Raw genomic sequence first — 13,325 nt, 5'->3', positions numbered from 1 at the left:
GACTGCAAAGAATCCCTATATCGAAGGATGGATTGCAGACCAAAGTTGTCCCCTCCTCAAATTTCTGCTGCCCAGATAGACCCAAGGGAACCCTACAAACTGACATCAGCAACCTGGACTGGTGAGTTTTCTTTCCCAGGGAAAATGGCCAAAGGATGTGCCCAGTGGCCCCATGCACAGGGCTGTTACCTGACAGCAAAGAATCCTTATATCGAAGGATGGACCCCAGACTGAAGTTGTCCCCATCTCATACTTGTGCTGCCCTGATAGACCCAAGGGAGCCCTACAAACTGACATCAGCAACCTGGACTGGTGAGTTTTCTTTCCCAGGGAAAATGGCCAAAGTATATGCCCAGGGGCCCCTGGCCCCTGGCTGGACCCAGAGTGCTAAAAATCCTTATATCGAAGGATGGACCCCAGACCGAAGTTGTCCCCATCTCATACATGTGCTGCCCTGATAGACGAAAGGGAGCCCTACAAACTGACATCAGCAACCTGGACTGGTGAGTTTTCTTTCCCAGGGAAAATAGCCAAAGGATGTGCCCAGGGGCCCCTGGCCCTAGGCTGGCACCTGACTGCAAAGAATCCTAATATCGAAGGATGGACCCCAGACTGAAGTTGTCCCCTCCTAAAACTTGTGCTGCCCTGATAGACCCAAGGGAGCCCTACAAAGTGACATAAGGTACCTGGACTGGTGAGTTTTCTTTCCCAGGGAAAATGGCCAAAGGATGTGCCCAGGGGCGCCTGGCATTGGGCTGGGGCCTGACTGCAAAAAATTCATATATCGAAGTTTGGACCCCAAACCGAATTGTCCCCCAGTTATATTTGTGCTGCCTTGATAGAGCCAAGGGAGCCCTACAAACTGACATCAGCAGCCTGGACTGGTGAGTTTTCTTTTCCAGGGAAAATGGCCAAAGGATGTGCCAAGGACCTCCTGGCCCTGGGCTGGGCCAGACTGCAAAAAATCCTTATATCGAAGGATGTACCCCAGACTGATGTTGTCCCCTCCTCAAAGTTGTGCTGCCCTGATAGAACCAAGGGAGCGCTACAAACTGACATCAGCAACCTGGACTGGTGAATTTTCTTTCCCAGGGAAAATGGCCAAAGGATGTGCCCAGGGGCCCCTGGCCCTGGGCTGGACCCAGACTGCAAAAACTTTTTATATCGAAGAATGGACCCCAAACCAAAGTTCTCCACATCTCATACTTGTGCTGCCCTGATAGACCTAAGGGAGCCCTACAAACTGACATCAGCAACCTGGACTGGTGAGTTTTCTTTCCCAGGGAAAATATCCAAAGGATGTGCCCAGGGGCCCCTGGCACTGGGCTGGGGCCTGACTGCAAAAAATCCTTATATCGTAGGATGCATCGCAAACGAAAGTTGTCCCCTCCTCAAAGTTGTGCTGCCCTGATAGACCCAAGGGAGCCCTACAAACTGACATCAGCAACCTGGACTGGTGAATTTTCTTTCCCAGGGAAAATGGCCAAAGGAAGTGCCCAGGGGCCCCTGGCCCCTTGCTGGGGCCTGACTGCAAAGAATCCCTAAATGAAGGATGGACCCCAGACTGAAGTTGTCCCCATCTCATACTTGTGCTGCCCTGATAGACCCAAGGGAGCCCTACAAAGTGACATAAGGTACCTGGACTGGTGAGTTTTCTTTCCCAGGGAAAATGGCCAAAGGATGTGCCCAGGGGCGCCTGGCACTGGGCTGGGGCCTGACTGCAAAAAATTCATATATCGAAGTTTGGACCCCAAACCGAATTGTCCCCCCCTCATATTTGTGCTGCCCTGATAGACCCAAGGGAGCCCTACAAACTGACATCAGCAACCTGGACTGGTGAGTTTTCTTTTCCAGGGAAAAAGGCCAAAGGATGTGCCAAGGGCCCCCTGGCCCTGGGCTGGGCCAGACTGCAAAAAATCCTTATATCGAAGGATGTACCCCAGACTGATGTTGTCCCCTCCTCAAAGTTGTGCTGCCCTGATAGAACCAAGGGAGCCCTACAAACTGACATCAGCAACCTGGACTGGTGAATTTTCTTTCCCAGGGAAAATGGCCAAAGGATGTGCCCAGGGGCCCCTGGCCCTGGGCTGGACCCTGACTGCAAAAACTCTTTATATCGAAGAATGGACCCCAGACTGAAGTTGTCCCCTCCTCAAATTTCTGCTGCCCAGATAGACCCAAGGGATCCGTACAAACTGACATCAGCAACCTGGACTGGTGAGTTTTCTTTCCCAGGGAAAATGGCCAAAGGATGTGCCCTGGGGCCCCTGACACTGGGCTGGGACCTGACTGCAAAGAATCCTTATATCGAAGTTTGGACCCCAAACCGAAATTGTCCCCCCCTCAAAGTTGTGCTGCCATGATAGACCCAAGGGAGCCCTACAAACTGACATCAGCAACCTGGACTGGTGAGTTTTCTTTCCCAGGGAAAATAGCCAAAGGATGTGCCCAGGGGCCCCCGGCACTCGGCTGGGGCCTGACTGCAAAAAATCCTTCTATTGAAGGATGGATCGCAGACAAAAGTTGTCCGCTCCTAAAACTTGTGCTGCCCTGATAGACCCAAGGGAGCCCTACAAACTGACATCAGCAACCTGGACTGGTGAATATTCTTTCCCAGGGAAAATGGCCAAAGGATGTGCCCAGGGGCCCCTAGCCCCTGGCTGGGGCCTGAATGCAAAAAAATCTTTATATCGAAGGATGGACACCAGACTGAAGTTGTCCCCATCTCATACTTGTGCTGCCCTGATAGACCCAAGGGAGCCCTACAAACTGACATCAGTAACCTGGACTGGTGAGTTTTCTTTCCCAGGGAAAATGGCCAATGGATGTGCCCAGGGGCACCTGGCCCTGGGCTGGGACCTGACTGCAAAGAATTCTTATATCGAAGAATGGATCGCAGACTGAAGTTGTCCCCATCTCATACTTGTGCTGCCCTGATAGACCCAAGGGAGCCCTAAAAAGTGACATAAGGTACCTGGACTGGTGAGTTTTCTTTCCCAGGGAAAATGGCCAAAGGATGTGCCCAGGGGCGCCTGGCACTGGGCTGGGGCCTGACTGCAAAAAATTCATATATCGAAGTTCGGACCCCAAACCGAATTGTCCCCCCCTCATATTTGTGCTGCCCTGATAGACCCAAGGGAGCCCTACAAACTGACATCAGCAACCTGGACTGGTGAGTTTTCTTTTCCAGGGAAAATGGCCAAAGGATGTGCCAAGGGCCCCCTGGCCCTGGGCTGGGCAGACTGTAAAAAATCCTTATATCGAAGGATGGATCGCAGACTAAAGTTGTCCCCTCCTCAAACTTGTGCTGCCTTGATAGACCCAAGGGAGCCCTACAAACTGACATCAGCAACCTGGACTGGTGAATTTTCTTTCCCAGGGAAAATGGCCAAAGGATGTGCCCAGGGGCCCCTGGCACTGGGCTGGACCCTGACTGCAAAAACTCTTTATATCGAAGGATGGACCCCAGACTGAAGTTGTCCCCATCTCATACTTGTGCTGCCCTGATAGACCCAAGGGAGCCGTACAAACTGACATCAGCAACCTGGACTGGTGAGTTTTCTTTCCCAGGGAAAATGGCCAAAGCATGTGCCCAGGGGGCCCTGGCACTGGGCTGGGGCCTGACTGCAAAGAATCCTTATATCGAAGTTTGGACCCCAAACCGAAATTGTCCCCCCCTCAAAGTTGTGCTGCCATGATAGACCCAAGGGAGCCCTACAAACTGACATCAGCAACCTGGACTGGTGAGTTTTCTTTCCCAGGGAAAATAGCCAAAGGATGTGCCCAGGGGCCCCCGGCACTCGGCTGGGGCCTGACTGCAAAAAATCCTTCTATTGAAGGATGGATCGCAGACAAAAGTTGTCTGCTCCTCAAACTTGTGCTGCCCTGATAGACCCAAGGGAGCCCTACAAACTGACATCAGCAACCTGGACTGGTGAATATTCTTTCCCAGGGAAAATGGCCAAAGGATGTGCCCAGGGGCCCCTAGCCCCTGGCTGGGGCCTGAATGCAAAAAATCTTTATATCGAAGGATGGACCCCAGACTGAAGTTGTCCCCATCTCATACTTGTGCTGCCCTGATAGACCCCAGGGAGCCCTACAAAGTGACATAAGGTACCTGGACTGGTGAGTTTTCTTTTCCAGGGAAAATGGCCAATGGATGTGCCCAGGGGCACCTGGCCCTGGGCTGGGGTCTGACTGCAAAGAATTCTTATATCGAAGTTTGGAACCCAAACCGAATTCTACCCCCTTCAAAATTGTGCTGCCCTGATAGAGCCAAGGGAGGCCTACAAAGTGACATCAGCAACCTGGACTGGTGAGTTTTCTTTCCCAGGGAAAATAGCCAAAGGATGTGCCCAGGGGCCCCTGACCCTGGGCTTGGCCCTGACTGCAAGAAATCCCTATATCGAAGGATGGATCGCAGACCAAAGTTATCCCCTCCTCAAATTTCTGCTGCCCAGATAGACCCAAGGGAACCCTACAAACTGACATCAGCAACCTGAACTGGTGAGTTTTCTTTCCCAGGGAAAATGGCCAAAGGATGTGCCCAGGGGCCCCATGCACAGGGCTGTTACCTGACAGCAAAGAATCCTTATATCGAAGGATGGACCCCAGACTGAAGTTGTCCCCATCTCATACTTGTGCTGCCCTGATAGACCCAAGGGAGCCCTACAAACTGACATCAGCAACCTGGACTGGTGAGTTTTCTTTCCCAGGGAAAATGGCCAAAGTATATGCCCAGGGGCCCCTGGCCCCTGGCTGGACCCAGACTGCTAAAAATCCTTATATCGAAGGATGGACCCCAGACCGAAGTTGTCCCCATCTCATACATGTGCTGCCCTGATGGAGCCAAGGGAGCCCTACAAACTGACATCAGGAACCTGGACTGGTGAGTTTTCTTTCCCAGGGAAAATAGCCAAAGGATGTGCTCAGGGGCCCCTGGCGCTCAGCTGGGACCAGACTGCAAAAAGTCCTTATATCGAAGGATGCATCGCAGACGAATGTTGTACCCTCCTCACACTTGTGCTGCCCTGATAAACCCAAGGGAGCCCAACAAACTCACATCAGCAACCTGGACTGGTGAATTTTCTTTCCCAGGGAAAATGACCAAAGGATGTGCCCAGGGGCCCCTGGCCCCTGGCTGGGACCTGAATGCAACGAATCCTTATATCGAAGGATGGACCCCAGACTGAAGTTGTCCCCATCTCATACTTATGCTGCCCTGATAGACCCAAGGGAGCCCTACAAAGTGACATAAGGTTCCTGAACTGGTGAGTTTTCTTTTCCAGGGAAAATGGCCAAAGAATGTGCCCAGGGGCGCCTGGCACTGGGCTGGGGCCTGACTGCAAAGAATTCTTATATCGAAGTTTGGACCCCAAACCGAATTCTACCCCCTTCAAAATTTTGCTGCCAGGATAGAGCCAAGGGAGGCCTACAAAGTGACATCAGCAACCTGGACTGGTGAGTTTTCTTTCCCAGGGAAAATAGCCAAAGGATGTGCCCAGGGGCCCCTGGCCCTGGGCTGGGCCCTGACTGCAAAGAATCCCTATATCGAAGGATGGATTGCAGACCAAAGTTGTCCCCTCCTCAAATTTCTGCTGCCCAGATAGACCCAAGGGAACCCTACAAACTGACATCAGCAACCTGGACTGGTGAGTTTTCTTTCCCAGGGAAAATGGCCAAAGGATGTGCCCAGGGGCCCCATGCACAGGGCTGTTACCTGACAGCAAAGAATCCTTATATCGAAGGATGGACCCCAGACTGAAGTTGTCCCCATCTCATACTTGTGCTGCCCTGATAGACCCAAGGGAGCCCTACAAACTGACATCAGCAACCTGGACTGGTGAGTTTTCTTTCCCAGGGAAAATGGCCAAAGTATATGCCCAGGGGCCCCTGGCCCCTGGCTGGACCCAGAGTGCTAAAAATCCTTATATCGAAGGATGGACCCCAGACCGAAGTTGTCCCCATCTCATACATGTGCTGCCCTGATAGACGAAAGGGAGCCCTACAAACTGACATCAGCAACCTGGACTGGTGAGTTTTCTTTCCCAGGGAAAATAGCCAAAGGATGTGCCCAGGGGCCCCTGGCCCTAGGCTGGCACCTGACTGCAAAGAATCCTTATATCGAAGGATGGACCCCAGACTGAAGTTGTCCCCTCCTAAAACTTGTGCTGCCCTGATAGACCCAAGGGAGCCCTACAAACTGACATCAGCTACCTGGACTGGTGAGTTTTCTTTCCCAGGGAAAATGGCCAAAGCATGTGCCCAGGGGCCCCCGGCACTCGCCTGGAACCTGACTGCAAAAAATTCTTGTATAGAAGAATGGATCGCAGACGAAAGTTGTCCCCTCCTCAAAACTCTGCTGCCCAGATAGACCCAAGGGAGCCCTACAAACTGACATCAGGAACCTGGACTGGTGAGTTTTCTTTCCCAGGGAAAATAGCCAAAGGATGTGCCCAGGAGCCCCTGGCACTCGACTGGGGCCTGACTGCAAAAAATCCATAAATATCGAAGGATGGATCGCAGACCAAAGTTGTCCCCTCCTCAAAGTTGTGCTGCCCTGATAGACCCAACGGAGCCCTACAAACTGACATCAGCAACCTGGACTGGTGAGTTTTCTTTCCCAGGGTAAATGGCCAAAAAATGTGCCCAGGGGCCCCTGGCCCCTGGCTGGGGCCTGACTGCAAAAAATCCTTATATCGAAGGATGGACCCCAGACTGAAGTAGTACCCTCCTCAAACATGTGCTGCCCTGATAGACCCAAGGGAGCCCTACAAACTGACATCAGCAACCTGGACTGGTGAGTTTCTTTCCCAGGGAAAATGGCCAAGGGATGTGCCCAGGAGCCCCTGGCACTGGGATGGGCCAGGACTGCAAAAAAATCCTTGTATCGCAGGATGCACCCCAGACCGAAGTTGTCCCCTCCTGAAAGTTGTGCTGCCCTGATAGACCCAAGGGAACCCTGCAAACTGACATCAGCAACCTGGACTGGTGAGTTTTCTTTCCCAGGGAAAATACCAAAGGATGTGCCCTGGGGACCCTGGCACTCGGCTGGCACCTGACTGCAAAGAATCCCTAAATCGAAGGATGGATCGCAGACCAAAGTTGTCCCCTCCTCAAACGTGTGCTGCCCTGATAGACCCAAGGGAGCCCTGCAAACTGACATCAGCAACCTGGACTGGTGAGTTTTCTTTCCCAGGGAAAATGGCCAAAGGATGTGCCCAGGGGCGCCTGGCCCCTGGCTGGGGCCTGACTGCAAAAAATCCTTATATGTAAGGATGTACCCCAGACTGAAGTTGTCCCCATCTCATACATGTGCTGCCCTGATAGAGCCAAGGGAGCCCTACAAACTGACATCAGCAACCTGGACTGGTGAGTTTTCTTTTCCAGGGAAAATGGCCAAAGGTTTTGCCCTGGGGCCCCTGGCATCTGGATGGGTCCTGACTGCTAAAAATCCTTATAACGAAGGATGGACCCCAGACCGAAGTTGTCCCCATCTCATACTTGTGCTGCACTGATAGACCCAAGGGAGCCCTACAAACTGACATCAGCAACCTGGACTGGTGAGTTTTCTTTCTGAGGGATATGGCCAAAGGTTTTGCCATGGGGCCCGTGGCATCAGGATGGGACCTGACTGCAAAAAACCCTTATATCGAAGGATGGACCCCAGACCGAAGTTGTCCCGTCCTGAAAGTTGTGCTGCCCTGATAGACCCAAGTGACTCCTACAAACTGACATCAGGAACCTGGACTGGTGAGTTTTTTTTCCCATGGAAAATGGCCAAAGGTTGTGCCCAGGGGCCCCTGGCACTGGGCTGGGACCTGATTGCAAAGAATCCATATATCGAAGAATGGAGCCCAGACGAAAGTTGTCCCCATCTCATACTTGTGCTGCCCTGATAGAACCAAGGGAGCCCTACAAAGTGACATCAGCAACCTGGACTGGTGAATTTTCTTTTCCAGGGAAAATGGCCAAAGGATGTGCCCAGGGGCCCCTGGCACTGGGCTGGGGCCTGAATGCATATAATCCTTATATCGAAGGATGGACCCCAGACCGAAGTCCCCTCCTCAAACTTCTGCTGCCCTGATAGACCCAAGGGAGCCCTACAAACTGACATCAGGAACCTGGACTGGTGAGTTTTCTTTCCCAGGGTAAATGGCCAAAGGATGTGCCCAGGGGCGCCTGGCCCCTGGCTAGGACCTGACTGCAAAAGATCCTTATATCGAAGGATGGACCCCAGACCGAAATTGTCCCCTCCTGAAAGTTGTGCTGCCCTGATGGAGCCAAGGGAGCCCTACAAACTGACATCAGCAACCTGGACTGGTGAATTTTCTTTCCCAGGGAAAATGACCAAAGGATGTGCCCAGGGGCCCCTGGCCCCTGGCTGGGACCTGAATGCAACGAATCCTTATATCGAAGGATGGACCCCAGACTGAAGTTGTCCCCATCTCATACTTATGCTGCCCTGATAGACCCAAGGGAGCCCTAGAAAGTGACATAAGGTTCCTGAACTGGTGAGTTTTCTTTTCCAGGGAAAATGGCCAAAGAATGTGCCCAGGGGCGCCTGGCACTGGGCTGGGGCCTGATTCCAAAGAATCCCTATATCGAAATTTGGACCCCAAACCGAATTGTCCCCCAGTTATATTTGTGCTGCCATGATAGAGCCAAGGGAGCCCTACAAACTGACATCAGCAACCTGGACTGGTGAGTTTCCTTTCCCAGGGAAAATGGCCAAAGCATGTGCCCAGGGGTCCCTGGCACTGGGCTGGGCCCTGACTGCAAAAGATCCTTATATCGAAGGATGGATCGCAGACCAAAGTTGTCCCCTCCTCAAACTTGTGCTGCCTTGATAGACCCAAGGGAGCCCTACAAACTGACATCAGCAACCTGGACTGGTGAGTTTTCTTTCCCAGGGAAAATGGCCAAAGGATGTGCCCAGGGGCACCTGGCCCCTGGCTAGGACCTGACTGCAAAAAATCCTTATATCGAAGGATGAACCACAGACTGAAGTTGTCCCCATCTCATACATGTGCTGCCCTGATAGACCCAAGGGAGCCCTACAAACTGACAACAGGAACCTGGACTGGTGAATTTTCATTTCCAGGGAAAATGGCCAAAGGATGTGCCCAGGGGCGCCTGGCACTGGGATGGGTCTTGACTGCAAAGAATCCCTATATCGAAGGATGGATCGCAGACCGAAGTTGGCCCCTCCTCAAACTTGTGCTTACCAGATAGACCCAAGGGAGCCCTACAAACTGACATCAGCAACCTGGACTGGTGAGATTTCTTTAACAGAGAAATTGGCCAAAGGATGTGCCCTGGGGCCCCTGGCACTGGGATGGGCCCTGTCTGCAAAAAATCCTTATATCGAAGGATGGACCCCAGAACAAAGTTCTCCGCATCTCATACTTGTGCTGCCCTGATAGACCCAAGGGAGCCCTACAAACTGACATCAGCAACCTGGACTGGTGAGTTTTCTTTCCCAGGGAAAATAGCCAAAGGATGTGCCCAGGGGCCCCTGGCACTGGGCTGGGGCCTGAATGCAAAAAATCCTTATATCGAAGGATGGACCCCAGACTGAAGTTGTCCCCATCTCATACTTGTGCTGCCCTGATAGACCCAAGGGAACCCTGCAAACTGACATCAGCAACCTGGACTGGTGAGTTTTCTTTCCCAGGGTAAATGGCCAAAGTATATGCCCAGGGGCCCCTGGCCCTAGGCTGGCACCTGACTGCAAAGAATCCTTATATCGAAGGATGGACCCCAGACTGAAGTTGTCCCCTCCTAAAACTTGTGCTGCCCTGATAGACCCAAGGGAGCCCTACAAACTGACATCAGCTACCTGGACTGGTGAGTTTTCTTTCCCAGGGAAAATGGCCAAAGCATGTGCCCAGGGGCCCCCGGCACTCGCCTGGAACCTGACTGCAAAAAATTATTGTATAGAAGAATGGATCGCAGACGAAAGTTGTCCCCTCCTCAAAACTCTGCTGCCCAGATAGACCCAAGGGAGCCCTACAAACTGACATCAGGAACCTGGACTGGTGAGTTTTCTTTCCCAGGGAAAATAGCCAAAGGATGTGCCCAGGAGCCCCTGGCACTCGACTGGGTCCTGACTGCAAAAAATCCTTATATCGAAGGATGGACCCCAGACTGAAGTAGTACCCTCCTCAAACATGTGCTGCCCTGATAGACCCAAGGGAGCCCTACAAACTGACATCAGCAACCTGGACTGGTGAGTTTTCTTTCCCAGGGAAAATGGCCAAAGGATGTGCCCAGGAGCCCCTGGCACTGGGATGGGCCAGGACTGCAAAAAATCCTTGTATCGCAGGATGCACCCCAGACCGAAGTTGTCCCCTCCTGAAAGTTGTGCTGCCCTGATAGACCCAAGGGAACCCTGCAAACTGACATCAGCAACCTGGACTGGTGAGTTTTCTTTCCCAGGGAAAATGGCCAAAGGATGTGCCCAGGGGCCCCTGGCACTGGGCTGTTACCTGACAGCAAAGAATCCTTATATCGAAGGATGGACCCCAGACTGAAGTTGTCCCCATCTCATACTTGTGCTGCCCTGATAGACGAAAGGGAGCCCTACAAACTGACATCAGCAACCTGGACTGGTGAGTTTTCTTTCCCAGGGAAAATGGCCAAAGGATGTGCCCAGGGGCCCCTGGCCCTAGGCTGGCACCTGACTGCAAAGAATCCTTATATCGAAGGATGGACCCAGACTGAAGTTGTCCCCTCCTAAAACTTGTGCTTCCCAGATAGACCCAAGGGAGCCCTACAAACTGACATCAGCTACCTGGACTGGTGAGTTTTCTTTCCCAGGGAAAATGGCCAAAGCATGTGCCCAGGGGCCCCCGGCACTCGGCTGGAACCTGACTGCAAAAAATTATTGTATAGAAGAATGGATCGCAGACGAAAGTTGTCCCCTCCTCAAAACTCTGCTGCCCAGATAGACCCAAGGGAGCCCTACAAACTGACATCAGGAACCTGGACTGGTGAGTTTTCTTTCCCAGGGAAAATAGCCAAAGGATGTGCCCAGGAGCCCCTGGCACTCGACTGGGGCCTGACTGCAAAAAATCCATAAATATCGAAGGATGGATCGCAGACCAAAGTTGTCCCCTCCTCAAAGTTGTGCTGCCCTGATAGACCCAAGGGAGCCCTACAAACTGACATCAGCAACCTGGACTGGTGAGTTTTCTTTCCCAGGGTAAATGGCCAAAAAATGTGCCCAGGGGCCCCTGGCCCCTGGCTGGGTCCTGACTGCAAAAAATCCTTATATCGAAGGATGGACCCCAGACTGAAGTAGTACCCTCCTCAAACATGTGCTGCCCTGATAGACCCAAGGGAGCCCTACAAACTGACATCAGCAACCTGGACTGGTGAGTTTTCTTTCCCAGGGAAAATGGCCAAAGGATGTGCCCAGGAGCCCCTGGCACTGGGATGGGCCAGGACTGCAAAAAATCCTTGTATCGCAGGATGCACCCCAGACCGAAGTTGTCCCCTCCTGAAAGTTGTGCTGCCCTGATAGACCCAAGGGAACCCTGCAAACTGACATCAGCAACCTGGACTGGTGAGTTTTCTTTCCCAGGGAAAATACCAAAGGATGTGCCCTGGGGACCCTGGCACTCGGCTGGCACCTGACTGCAAAGAATCCCTATATCGAAGGATGGATCGCAGACCAAAGTTGTCCCCTCCTCAAAGTTGTGCTGCCCTGATAGACCCAAGGGAGCCCTGCAAACTGACATCAGCAACCTGGACTGGTGAGTTTTCTTTCCCAGGGAAAATGGCCAAAGGATGTGCCCAGGGGCGCCTGGCCCCTGGCTGGGGCCTGACTGCAAAAAATCCTTATATGTAAGGATGTACCCCAGACTGAAGTTGTCCCCATCTCATACATGTGCTGCCCTGATAGAGCCAAGGGAGCCCTACAAACTGACATCAGGAACCTGGACTGGTGAATTTTCTTTTCCAGGGAAAATGGCCAAAGGATGTGCCCAGGGGCCCCTGGCCCTGGGCTGGGGCCTGACCGCAAAGAATCCCTATATCAAAGGATAGATCGCAGACCGAAGTTGTCCCTTCCTAAAGCTCGTGCTGCCCTGATAGAGCCAAGGGAGCCCTACAAACTGACATCAGCAACCTGGACTGGTGAGTTTTCTTTTCCAGGGAAAATGGCCAAAGGTTTTGCCCTGGGGCCCCTGGCATCTGGATGGGTCCTGACTGCTAAAAATCCTTATAACGAAGGATGGACCCCAGACCGAAGTTGTCCCCATCTCATACTTGTGCTGCACTGATAGACCCAAGGGAGCCCTACAAACTGACATCAGCAACCTGGACTGGTGAGTTTTCTTTCTGAGGGATATGGCCAAAGGTTTTGCCATGGGGCCCGTGGCATCAGGATGGGACCTGACTGCAAAAAACCCTTATATCGAAGGATGGACCCCAGACCGAAGTTGTCCCGTCCTGAAAGTTGTGCTGCCCTGATAGACCCAAGTGACTCCTACAAACTGACATCAGGAACCTGGACTGGTGAGTTTTTTTTCCCATGGAAGATGGCCAAAGGTTGTGCCCAGGGGCCCCTGGCACTGGGCTGGGACCTGATTGCAAAGAATCCATATATCGAAGAATGGAGCCCAGACGAAAGTTGTCCCCATCTCATACTTGTGCTGCCCTGATAGAACCAAGGGAGCCCTACAAAGTGACATCAGCAACCTGGACTGGTGAATTTTCTTTTCCAGGGAAAATGGCCAAAGGATGTGCCCAGGGGCCCCTGGCACTGGGCTGGGGCCTGAATGCATATAATCCTTATATCGAAGGATGGACCCCAGACCGAAGTCCCCTCCTCAAACTTCTGCTGCCCTGATAGACCCAAGGGAGCCCTACAAACTGACATCAGGAACCTGGACTGGTGAGTTTTCTTTCCCAGGGTAAATGGCCAAAGGATGTGCCCAGGGGCGCCTGGCCCCTGGCTAGGACCTGACTGCAAAAGATCCTTATATCGAAGGATGGACCCCAGACCGAAATTGTCCCCTCCTGAAAGTTGTGCTGCCCTGATGGAGCCAAGGGAGCCCTACAAACTGACATCAGCAACCTGGACTGGTGAATTTTCTTTCCCAGGGAAAATGACCAAAGGATGTGCCCAGGGGCCCCTGGCCCCTGGCTGGGACCTGAATGCAACGAATCCTTATATCGAAGGATGGACCCCAGACTGAAGTTGTCCCCATCTCATACTTATGCTGCCCTGATAGACCCAAGGGAGCCCTAGAAAGTGACATAAGGTTCCTGAACTGGTGAGTTTTCTTTTCCAGGGAAAATGGCCAAAGAATGTGCCC

The sequence above is a fragment of the Lonchura striata genome, chromosome 14 (genome assembly GCF_050655825.1).
Source record: "Lonchura striata isolate lonStrDom1 chromosome 14, ASM5065582v1, whole genome shotgun sequence".
NCBI lineage: Eukaryota > Metazoa > Chordata > Aves > Passeriformes > Estrildidae > Lonchura > Lonchura striata.
This window is presented reverse-complemented; position numbering follows the sequence as displayed.